This window comes from Scyliorhinus torazame, chromosome 21 (assembly GCF_047496885.1).
Source record: "Scyliorhinus torazame isolate Kashiwa2021f chromosome 21, sScyTor2.1, whole genome shotgun sequence".
Classification (NCBI taxonomy): Eukaryota; Metazoa; Chordata; class Chondrichthyes; order Carcharhiniformes; family Scyliorhinidae; genus Scyliorhinus; species Scyliorhinus torazame.
Genome location: NC_092727.1, coordinates 95863749 through 95876076, shown reverse-complemented (window position 1 = coordinate 95876076; position 12328 = coordinate 95863749). Strand labels below are relative to the sequence as shown.

General features: G+C 54.3%; 1 protein-coding gene across 3 annotated transcripts in view; it reads right to left on the bottom strand.

Moving 5' to 3' along the window:
• LOC140398424 (neurexophilin-1-like) overlaps window positions 1-12328 on the bottom strand; it is a 130814-nt gene that overhangs the window by 15571 nt on the left and 102915 nt on the right. The window lies entirely within an intron of this gene.

The following is a 12328-nucleotide window of genomic DNA, read 5'->3' as shown; positions in this document are numbered from 1 at the left end:
ACTGCTGCCTTACAGCATCAGGAACTCAAGTTCAATTCTGGCCTTGGGCGTTTGTCTATATGGAGTTTGCACATTCTACCTGTGTCTGCGTGGGTTTCCTCTGGTGCTCCAGTTTCCTCCCACAGTCCAAAGATGCGCAGGTTAGGTGGATTGGCCATGTTAAATTGCCCCTTGGTGTCCAAAAATGCACAGGTTAGGTGGATTGACCATGTTAAATTGCCCCTTAGTGTCCAAAGATGTGCAGATTAGGTGGGGTTACGAGGATAGGATGGGGAAGTGGGACTTGGTAGGGTGCTTTTTCAGAGTGTTGGTGCAGACTCAATGAGCTGAATGGCCTGCTTCTGCACTGTAAGGATTCTATGGATTCACTGCAACAATTATGTAATTCATGTTAGAATACATCATTATTTGTGTGGCAACTCCTCGAAACCTGTCTAACATCTACAAGACACAAGGAACATGATGGAATACTCTCCACTCCTGGATGAGTACAATTTTAGCGGCATGCAAGAAACTCGACACACCATCCACCATGTTATAAGTTCACTCCCACAACAATCAGCACACGGTGGCAGCAGTGTGCACCATCCACCAGATGCACTGCAACAACGTGCCAAGGATTCTTTGACGGCATCTTCCAAACTTGCAATCTCCACCACCGAGAAGATCAAGGCCAACAGGTGCATGGGAACACCATCACCTGCAAGTTCCCCTCCAAGTCACACATTGTTCTGATTTGGAAATATATCCTCATTCCATCATTGCCATTGGGCTAAATTCTTAGAACTCACCGCCCGACAACGTGCAGACTGCAGCAGTTCAAAAAGGCAGTTCACCACCACCTTCTCAAGGGGAGTTGGGAATGGGCAATAAATGCTGGCCTCGCCAGTAACACTCACTTCCCATGAAAAATAAATAAACAAGCCTTTAAACAAAAAAAATGTTTGCCAAGCGCTTGACCTTTTAGCAACTTGGACTAAACTATAAGTGGATCAGTTAACTATTTAATTACTATTGTAGTGATGTTGTACCCAAGTGGCCAAAATATTTGAATACAACAAACTGAAGAGAACTTGTGGGTTTTGGGAGACCAGAGTGAAGCTGTGAAAGTTTTCTACGTTCTGGGGGCAATTTCCCATTTTCACAACATACAATTGTTGTCTGTGGTTTTTCTATTTGGCTTTATTGAAGTTGAAATGTATCAAGGGTTCCGCCAATTATTGAATATATACCGTACTCTTAAACAGTCGAGCAACTGTGAGTGGAACAATCATTCACCATGAAGAGCAAATAGCAAATTATTTGGATAAAAAGAAGCATTTGATATTCCCAACAGTTGTTACTGTATTTGAAGCATAGGAATGTGTGAGATTGGAAGTTTCCTCTGCAATGGTGACAGTTCTGCATTCAGGAACCAAATTGGTGAAAGATATTCCTGTGCGCCAGACACATTCCATCCTAGGCTTCGTGCAAAATAAAACCAGGCCTTCAATGTGCTGCACTCATATTGTGTTACCAATCTAAGCCCTGCACCTATGAGTAAAGTAGGTCTGGAGTCAATCACTTCCAGGTTGTTCTTACACATTGCTAAATGTCTATTTCAGAGAGGGTTTGATGAGAGAGTAATCGGTTATCTGTGTGTTTTCCTCATTTGTAGCTTTGCAGCTTTGTGAGACAAGACAGCGATTGGTGAAAAACAGAGTGTTTTTTCATCTGGGTTTATTGTACAGCGAATCAAGGAATGATACAGTAAAGAAGGAAGTCAGTCAGCCCATTGTGTGTTGTCAGTCCTTAGAAGCTATCAAATTAGTCTTACCCACCTGGGGCTGGATTCTCCCAAAATGGGACTATGTCCCCAAGCCGGTGTAAAAATGCTGCAGTTTTGCTCTAGAGATTCCTGCAAAAAAGTACAGCTAATTCAATGCCTTGCAGGGGGCTAGCAGGGACCCGGAGAACTCCGGCCGCCTATAAGGGCCCCCCCCCGGTGTCCGATCCCCCCCGCCCCCCACGAGGGTGGCCGCAGACTGAGTCCCCAGTTGCTGCGCCAGCACCCCGACCTACAACAGGTGGCTAGTTCAACGCCGTCGGGAACTCGGGTGGTTGGGAGCGGAGGATTGTTGGGCTGGCCTCTGTCGATGAGCCCCCAGCCGGGCGGCGTACTCCGCGATCATGCCAATTCTCGGGTCCCGGAGAATCGGCGGACTGGTGCCAGGCCCGATTTTGGCGTGAAATTGGATTCTCTGCCCCGCGCCGAACGCTATTTCGGCACAGGGCACCCTGATCTTTCCCCATTACCCTACAATTTTTCCCCTTTCAATATTTATTCAATTCTCTTTTGGAAGTTACATTTGAATCTGCTTCTGACACCCTTTCCAATCGTGTGTTCCAAATTGTAACATAAAGTGTTTTCTTTTTTAAAAATCTGTTCCAATCAAGGGGCACTTCGTAGCGTGGCTAATCCACCCACCCTGCACATCTTTGTGTTGTGGGGGCGAGACCCACGCAGACAAGGGGAGAATGCACAAACTCCTCATGGACAGTGACCCGGGGCCAGGATGGAATCCGAGTCTTCGGCGCTGTGAGGCAGCAGTGCTAATTGCTGCGCCACTGTGCCGCCCCAAAGAATTTTTTCCTCACGTCAAATTGCTTGTTTCTTAATCCTTTTGTTACTGACCTTTTGGCCACTGGAAACATATTCTCCTTTACTTGCACTATGAAAACTCTTCATGATTTTCAACACCAATTTTAAATCTATCCACTTCACTTTCCCAGGTAGCATTCTAGTAAATCACCTCCACACCTTCTTCAGGATCTGGACATCCTCCAATTGCATACATCCCAGAATGGGGTCAAACCAGTGCTCTACAAAGGTTTAGCATAACCTCCTTTCATTTATACTTGATGCTTCCATTTATAAAGCCATGGATATGGGCCTGGATTCTCTAAAAATGCGGCTATGTGTTGACACCGGCGCAAATACCAGAGTGCTCCGCGCCACTCCAGCTGCCATACGCAGCCCTGCACTGCTCGCCGTGGAGCTACACAGTGGGCCGGTGCGGAAGAAGGTATAGGCCACCCCCAGATCGGACGCACCCACCGATCGGTGGACCTCGATCGTGGGCCTGGCTGTCGTGGAGGCCCCCTCCTGAGACTGATCCCACCGCCCCCCCGCCCCCCACCAGGACAGCCACCGCAGCCACGACGCCGAGCTCCCGCCGGGTGGAACCATATGTGAACCACAACGGCGGGAACTCAGCCGGTCGACCGCGGAGAATCGCCACGAGGGCCTCTTTCAACGGCCCCCGACCGGCGTCGCGTCGACCGGAGAATCGAGTCCCGGCATCGGACCCAATCGTGGGTCTGAGGCCGCATTCCCTACCCCCGCGCTGAGCGCCATTTCAGCGCGGAGGCTCGGAGAATCCTGGCCATGGTCTGTTACCTAAACAGCCTTCTCAACTTGTCCTGTGCCCTCACAGATTTATAAATATGCCTCCCCTGGTCTTTATGGTCCTGCACCCTGTGATGATATGAATAAAGCAAGTTTGTACATAATGTTATGCATGACATCCGACCACTCGGCGACAGTGTAAACCCATCACGTGACCCTGTGGCTGGGGAATTGGGAGTAGGTTGTGCTAAGGGATAGATGTATTTTGCAATAGCTCGAGAATAATTAATTAGTGTTCGTAGTTTATTACTTTATTTATTTTAGTTATCTTTATCACGTAGTTGTTCCATAATAAATTATTTAAATTAGATGTTCTGTAGTTCATCATTTACTTTGGCCAGTCTACAGAACATGACATGCCCTTTTAAACTTGCACCATTTACTTTTTAGTGCCCCTCCTTCCTATTAAAATAAACCGCTTCACACTTCTCTGCTTTAAATGTATCTGCCTGTCTGCTCACTTCATCTGTCTGTCCCTTTGAAGTCTGCTGCTATCCTCCTCTTTTCAACATTTCCAAGCTTCATGTCCTCCCTAAATTTTGAAATTATAACCAAAGCGAAGGGCATTATTATATATCAAGAAGAGCAGTTTTCTGAGTGCTGACCCCTCGCTGGGAATCATTATTGCATGCCTCCTTCAAGTTTGAAAAATAATTCACCACTGCCCTCTGCTTTGTGTTCGCTATTTTACATTCTCAAAGTCCCTTTAATCGCATGGGTTTCAACTTTCTAATGCTTTTATAGTTTGGCACTTTATCCAATGCCCTTTTAAAGTCCAAATACACATCACCAACACTACCTTTATCTTTAAAAAAAAAATTCAGAGTACCCAATTCATTTTTTCCAATTAAGGGGCAATTTAGCATGGCCAATCCACCTTGACAGGCTGCAGCTTCTCTCTGTCTCTGTCGCTGAGTGCTGGCTGTTGCTGGCATGCCTGCAGGAAGGAGAGAGAGAGAGGGAGGAAGGAGAGAGGAAGGAGAGAGAAGGAAGGAACAACAACAACAACAGGAAGGTGGCTGTAAAACACGGTGGGAGGAAAGCTCCTTTGTACTGTTTGTTTGCTGGGCCCCTCCTGGGCTGAGGGCCTGGCCCTGCCCAGTTCTCCCAACTGTCAGGCCTTCCTCATTCCATCTGGTGAGCTTGTTCCAGGACATTGAGTGGTTGCTGGGCCCCTCCCGGGCTGAAGATCCCATACACCAGCAGGGAAGAGATCGGTTCCATTGGGTGGTCATTCTAGGGTGGAGCACAGACTGTATTTTGCTGAGCCCGACTTGGGCCGAAGACTCCTTTAAACCAGCATCACTTACCTCAGTGTTGTGACCTAGGGTGGGAGCACGGACTGTGTTTTTTTTTTGCTGGGCCCCCTCCTGGGCTGAAGATCCCCAATCTTCCCACCCTCCAGCTTCACCCGGAGTCTCAGGAGTCTCTCACCTCGGGCACAATTCCATCTACGGTGCCCCCACCCTCCTGTGTTGCTGACCTCCTCCAACAGTGCTCCTTGTTCTCTCTTCTTTTCCCTTCCCTGCTTTGATCCCCTGTAGACCTTCCAAGGGGGAGAGTGCGTCATTCCACCTCGCCCTTCCCCTGTCACCCCCCTCTCCACTATCTATTTCATGAATTAAATTCCAACGCGACAAAGCCCACATTGGGGTGGGCGTGGCACTTGACCTGATGGCCACTCCACCTACGCCGGTGGCGGGGCCGACCAGAGCCACCTATGCGGGGGTGGTAGCCTCCTCGGCCTCCACTACTCCCGCAGCCCCACCACCTTTCCGGTCGCTGACCCGAAAGCTGGGCGTAAAGTGCTACACTCACCCCACCGTCACCACAGAGGCGTGCGCTCGCGCGATGGCCGGAGTCCTCGGCCACTCGGCCATTGTGGCCGCCTCTCGAATGTACGGGAAAGTCGTGTTATTCCTGAGGGACAAGAGGGCCGTTCACCTCGTCCTTGAAAAGGGGCTTGCGGGGGGCGGGACCTACGTGGCAGTGGACCCTCTTGAGGCCACTGCCGAGCGGGTCGTATTGTCCAATGTCCCACCTTACCTCCCTACCGATCTCCTCCTCACCTACCTCCAACTACTGGGGGAGGTTCGTTCTGAGGTAGTGCTGCTCCCTCTCAGCCTGAAGGATGCCCCCCTCAGGCACATCTACTCCTTCCGGTGCCAGGCTTTCACCCGCTTGGTTCGGGAGGATGTATTAGAGGGCGGATTCGAGGTCTCCCAGCTAGGGGAGATCTTCCACATCTTTTGGTCTGCAGATGGCGTGCGGTGCCACGTCTGCAAGAAGGTGGGGCACGTGCAGAAGAACTGCCCCGCTTCCAAAGCCACTGACACCAAGTTGGCTGCGAGTGGCACCGCCGACCCCTCCCCCTCCATTGGCATTACCACCCCGACCCTACAGGGGGACACCGTGCTGGTGCAGAATGGTCGGTCGGCTGCCGGAGTGGAGGAGGGAGGGCATTCACCAGGCCATAAGGCCCGAAAGAAGGCAAGGCGGGGATCGGCTGCAAATACCCCCAATCCCGTCAGCCGTGAGACCCCTGCGCACCAGAACACCGGCCTGGGGGCCACCACGGACACTCAAGCTCAACCCAGGCCCATTGACGCCTCAGCATCAGGTACCACGCCCGTCGTCATTTTGGCGTGGGTCAGCAAAGGAGGGGGGGGGGGGGGGGGGGCGGTCGTGCTCCCAGGCCGGCGCAGAAGACGGCAACACCTTGAACCCGGGGGCAAAGTGTTGAAGGGGGGGGCGTTGAGAGAATGGAGATTTCTTGGGCGCAGGGCATCCCCCACAAGCAGCGCCACTCCTTGGAGGGGGGAGGAGAGAAACATCATGACCCCCCCCCCCCGCCCCGGAACAGAGCGGGTGGCGCCCCGACCCCTGCCCCTTGACATTGCACCGCGCCCCTGGAATAGATTACACAAAGTCCATCATCTGTTGATCCCTGAGCTGTCGCAGCCCCCCCCAAGCAGAACGCCTTGGGGCCAGGTGCGAGCGAGACCCCCGAGGGCCGTCCCGCCCGGTGCCATTTTGCACCCCAGAGGCGTTCCTTTTTACAATGCTGGAGGGCTGTGACGGCTCCCTGACCTCAGGGTCATTAGGTGGTGGTGGCGAGGAGAGCCTCCCCTCTACATCCCAGCCTCCAACGCCGGCAGTCTCCATCTCCACCCCGGAACTTATTCCGGAATGGTCCTTGGGTCTACCCGGTGACACGGCATCGCAAGAGGAGGGGGGATCTGAGCCACCATCTCTCTCTGGCCTGATACAATTCGGGGAGTCTGCGAGGAACCAGTATGTCGATGATCCGAGGGGTGGGATCGAGGCAGACTCAGGGCTGGTTGGTGGCACTGTGCCACTCAAAGTGGCGGAGGACTCGGTCCCAGACGGCGACTGCCCGGTGGTGGACGGTTGCTCGGTGGGGGGCACGGGGGATGATTTTGGGTCCATCAGCAGCAAGATGGTGGACCCCCTCGTGTCCGACACCGAGTCGCTCCTCATCCTCAGAGGGGAACTCCGGGATTTTCTGCATGTAAACTGCGGTCGCCGAAACCGAGTGCAGCTAGCCCTCGACCGGTGGTCGGATTTGGCGCTGCTCATCCGGTCTTCCTGCGCCTACGTTAAAGAGGTGGGAAACGCGGTTGCTTCTGAGCAGCGCTGGCAGAAATCTTTCCTCGCCGGACTCCTGAGGGAGCAGAGCGGCCCGCACTCCTCTGCTCCTTCTGAGCACTGAAAAGGTGAAGGCAGCACTTCACCACTGACATGGAGGTGACCATGGCCAGCCTCAACATTAACGGCAGCAGGGATGCGCTCCGCAGGTTCCAGAACTTCTCGGTCCTCCGGGATGGGAAGTATGCAGCGTGCTCCCTGCAAGAAACCCACACCGCTCCGGGAGACGAAGCCACATGGCTCCTGGAGTGGCGAGGGGGGGTCTACATGAGTCACCTAACCTCACGTTTAGGCGGGGTGGCTATCTTGTTGGCCCCACATTTTCAGCCGGAGATCTTGGGGGTCAAAGAGCCAGTGCCAGGCCGGTTGTTGCACTTGACGGTCGGTGAGGGGATCGAAGTGCTTCACTTTGTGAATGTCTACGCTCCCCAGGCTGGCCAGCAGCAGACGACTTTCTTCGAACAAGTGTCCACTCATCTTGGCACCATCGCCGTGGGCGAGTGCGTCGTCCTGGGGGGGGGATTTTAATTGCATCCTCGGGACAAAGGACCGCCTTGGTACCCAGTGTAGCTCTCGTGCGGTGGTGAAGTTAAGGAACCTGGTCGGGTTCTTTGACTTGATGGACGTCTGGCGGACTCTCCATCCTGACTCCAGCGTCTTCACTTTTGTGAGGCCTGGGGTTGGAGCGTCCAGAATCGACTGCCTCTACGTTTCAAGGGCATACCTGCCCCGTGTCCCGACGGCCTCTGTGCAGCAGGTGCCGTGCTCGGACCACCGTCTCGTGTGGGCGGGGCTCGCCCTGTCTCGCGCTCAGTTGCGGTCCGTGTACTGGCATTTTAACAACCTGCTGCTGGAGGACGAGAGGTTCCTGGGCTTGTTTTGTCACTTCTGGACCGGCTGGAAAAGAAAGTGGGGAGGCTTGCCCTCCTTGAGGCTAGTGTGGGACGTGGGCAAGACTCACGTACGTACCTTCTGTCAGGAGTATGTGAGGGGGTCGACAAAGAGGCGGAAATCCAGGGTCGAGGAGTTGGAAAAGGAGGTGCTCGACCTGGAGTCACGTCTCGGTCAGCCCGATGAAGGGGCTGTGGGACCTGCAACTTGTCGGCTCCCGGGGCGCATATGTGAGGTCGCAGATCCAGATCCTTACGACATGGACCGCGGCTCCCCCTTCTTCTACTCACTGGGAAAAAGGCGCGGGGTCTGCCAGCAGCTCCTTACGCTGCTGGCCGATGACGGGTCCCTTGTCTCAGATCCGGAGGAGGTTCGGGCCCAAATCCGAAGCTTCTACAGCGCTCTCTTCTCTCCGGATCCATCCAGCGAGGATGCTTGCAGAGTTTTGTGGGAGGACCTGCCGCAGGTCGGCCTGGAGGGCGCCGGTAGGCTTGATACCCCTATAAGCCTGGGGGAGCTGACCGGCACCCTCGACAGCCTGTCAGGGGCAAAACTTCAGAGCTGGACGGGCTGACCGTGGAGTTCTTCGGGGTGTCCTGGTACGTCCTGGGGAGCGACTATGCGGGGGTCCTGGGGGAAAGTTTTGCAACCGGAGAAATGCCCCTCTCATGGCGCAGAGCCACCACTACCTTGCTGCCAAAGAGGGGGGATCTCCGCCACCTTAAAAACTGGTGTCCGGTCTCCCTCCTCAGCACGGGTTACAAGGTTTTCGCCAAACCAATGAGTTTGCGCCTTGGCACCGTGCTGGACCGCATGATCCACCCTGACCAGTCCTACATGGTCGCGGGCCGTACAATCCATGACAACATTCATCTGGTCTGGGACCTGGTCCATCATTCCCAGAGGGCTGGTATGTTGAGCGCCTTCCTGTCTCTTGATCAGGAGAAGGCGTTCGACAGGGTGGGTCACGATTTTCGGGACCATCAAGTTCGGGACGCAATTTTTCGCCCGGATCCGACTTCTGTACACTGCCACAAAGTGTCTCGTTAAGGTTAATGGGTCTCTGACGGCGCCCCTTCGCTTTGAGAGAGGAGTGCGTCAGGGCTGTCCTTTGTCTGGCCAACTATATTCTATTTGCGTGGAGCCTTTCCTGCGCCTCCTGCGGAGGAGGCTGTCGGGACGGCTTCTGCGTGAGCCGGGCGTTGGGGTGGTCCTTTCGGCTTACGTTGATGACGTGCTCCTCATGTTCACTAACCCTGCTGACCTGCGGAGGATGCAAGAGTGCCAGGCTGTGTACTCTGATGTGTCCTCTGCCAGAATCAACTGGGCCAAATGTTCTGGACTCCTGGTCGGTCCGTGGCAGACGGACCCACTCCCAGAGGAGCACAGGCCTTTCACCTGGAGCTGGACCAGCCTCCTCTATTTGGAAGTCCATCTTTGTCCGACTGAGGAATCCTGGCCGGCTAACTGGCAGGAGCTGGAGACCAAGGTTGCCGCTCGCTTGAGATGCTGGACAGGACTGCTCCGAGTGCTGTCTTACAGGGGTCGAGTTCTTGTCATAAACCAGCTCACAGCCTCCATGTTGTAGTACTGGCTGGTCACTTTGACCCCTTACCAGCCTTTGTCAAAAAGATCCAGAGAATGCTCGTGGAGTTCTCCTGGGACAAGAGACTGCACTGGGTCGCTGCTGAGGTTCTGAGTCTCCCGCTTAGGGAGGGGGGCCAGACGCTGGTGTGCCTTCGCACCCTTCCACAACAATATCTTTACGTTGAGCCTCCTCCATGATGGTGAGCCCTGGCGACGCATTTCTTCCGCCAGGTGCATGGCCTGAATTATGACGTGCAGCTCCTGTTCATAGATCTGCAGGGTCTTCGTTACCCACTGCAGCGCTGCCCGTCTTTTACCAGGACCTGCTCAAAGTCTGGAACATGGTCGCCTTACGCCACAGCTCCCCCCCATCAGGAGTGGTGGCTATCGTCAGAGAGCCGCTGCTTGGGAATCCGCACCTCCACCAATATCATTGAGTGGCTGGCAGAGGAGCGAGCTGTGTCTGCCGGAGTGACCAGGATCGGGGACGTGCTAGGCGACGGAGGAGTGGGCTGGATGACATCTTATGAGTTAGCACAACGTGCAGCGGTGGACGTCCGGCTCGCAGCCAATGCCATCCGAGATCTCAAAACGGTCGTGTTCAGACCCAATGGCACTCGTGGTTTGGAGGACGTGCAGGTGTGTGGTGGTATCCGTCTGGGCGAACCGCTGCCCGGACGGAATTCCACATTGGACCCAGGCCCCGAAATCTCCCTCGGGGGCTGGTGCCCCACAATCCTAGCCGGCTCACGGAAATACTCTCCGTGCCTTTTCGCACTGCGCAGAGGGATTTCCTGTATGGGCTGCTGCTGCACACCCTTCACCACCTTACCCTCGCCCGTCGTCCGGACATGCCATGGCTGTCTTGTTGCCGTCCGGCGGCGGAGGTCCCTACTGGAGGTCCCTCTATGGAGGAGTCCTCCCCTTCAATCTTGGGGACCTGGGGTGGAGGGTGTTGCATGCAGCTGTGCCGTACAATCACCGATTGCACCGGTTCACGGACTCCCAAGAAGCCTGCCATTTTTGCGACCTTGTGGAGTCCGTGGACCATGTCTATGTTACATGTTTTAGGCTGCACTCCCTTTTTAGTTTTCTAACCAATCTTTTGCTGGAGTTTTGTCTGCACTTCAGCCCCAGGCTCCTAATCTATGGGCACCCGGTGTGGAGAGGGGCGGGGAAGGCGGAGGACCTCCTTGTGAACCTGCTCCTGGGCCTGGCGAAGCGAGCCATTTATAGATCCAGGCAGCGGGCAACCGAGGGGGTCGACCGGCCAGATTGTCTGCCCCACTTCCGCAGCTACATTCGTGGCCGGGTGTCCCTGGAAAGGGAGCATGCGGTGTCCACGGGCACCATCGAGGCCTTCCGTGCCCGGTGGGCATCGCAGGGGTTGGGGTGCTTTTTGACCCCTTTAACTGCACTTTTATTTGATGTTTTTTAAGTTTCCGTTGATCTTTGTTATGTTTGGGCAGTGCCCCTAACAGGAGCGGCTCTTTTTTGCTTTGTCCATCAAGTTTGTTTTCCTTTCTTCTGTTTTGTTGGTGGACCTCAAAAGAGTGGCCAATCCACCTACCCTGCACATCTTCGGGTTGTAGGAGTGAAACCCACACAAACACTGGGATAATGTACAAACGCCACACGGACAGCGACCCGGAGCCGGGATCGAACCCGGGACCTCAGCGCCAAACACTACCTTTATCAAGCCTGTCTGTCATTTCAGCAAAGAATGCTCAAGTTAGTCAAACATGATTTTCCTTGAACACATTTTTTTCCAGGTGCCATTCACTTTTTCTCTCAGATTATTGGGAGCCAAAATTGATAGTTTCAGAAATTGAGCTTGGGGACCACAATGAGGATTACCCGCATCCATTCAAAAAGATGCAGCCAGCGTTCAAATGTCATGCTGCCTGCAGCCAACACTGAACACACAGCTGAGCGGTTTCACACCTCAGCAGGATGCTCAGATCGGTACAGATTGGAACCACTTAAATTTAACGGAAATTAAACCAAGTGTTTAGCCAGGTGATTCCCGGCGCTTGCAGTGTCGAGAACAACCCGCTATTAAATAGGACTCTGCTTCATTTCTGGGCCTCGGCTAAGAACCCCGGCCCCACTTGGTTCCATTTCCTGCACTAACGAGCGCCGCACACCTGTGCAGGAAGAGATCGGGGTGCCATTTTTAAATGGTGCTCTGATCCCTGGACCCCCCCCAACACGGTCTTCAGATCCCACCAATACCCCAACTCGCCAGTTAGGGGGTCATAGGGCCCCACGCACCCCAGCTCATAATGGCAGGGCACCCCAGGGCCCAATCCCTGGCATGGGAAAGATGCCATCTGGGCACCTTGGCACTGCCAGCCTGGCACCATGGCAGTGCCTCTGACAGCCTGGTAGTACACCTGGACACCCTGGCTGTGCCACTAGGGTGGCAGTGCCAAAGTGCCCAGGTGGCATTGGGGTGCCAGGGTACCACCCTTCCCAGTGCCCAACCACCCAGGGGCCCCCAATCGCCTGGGAGATCCCCCTCAAGTACTACCTCTGCTGCCACAGACCCTAGCAAAGGAAGGAGGGCAGTGCAAGGTGATTGGTGTCTTTCATGCTGGCTGTCAAACACATGTTCGGCTGCTCAAGCGAGGGCATTAGCTAGAGCAGCGAGTTCGAGGGTGGCAAGGTGGGCTTCAAATTAGCATTAGCTGCTGACTGACATCACAATCTGCCTACTTGGCATATTCTGGT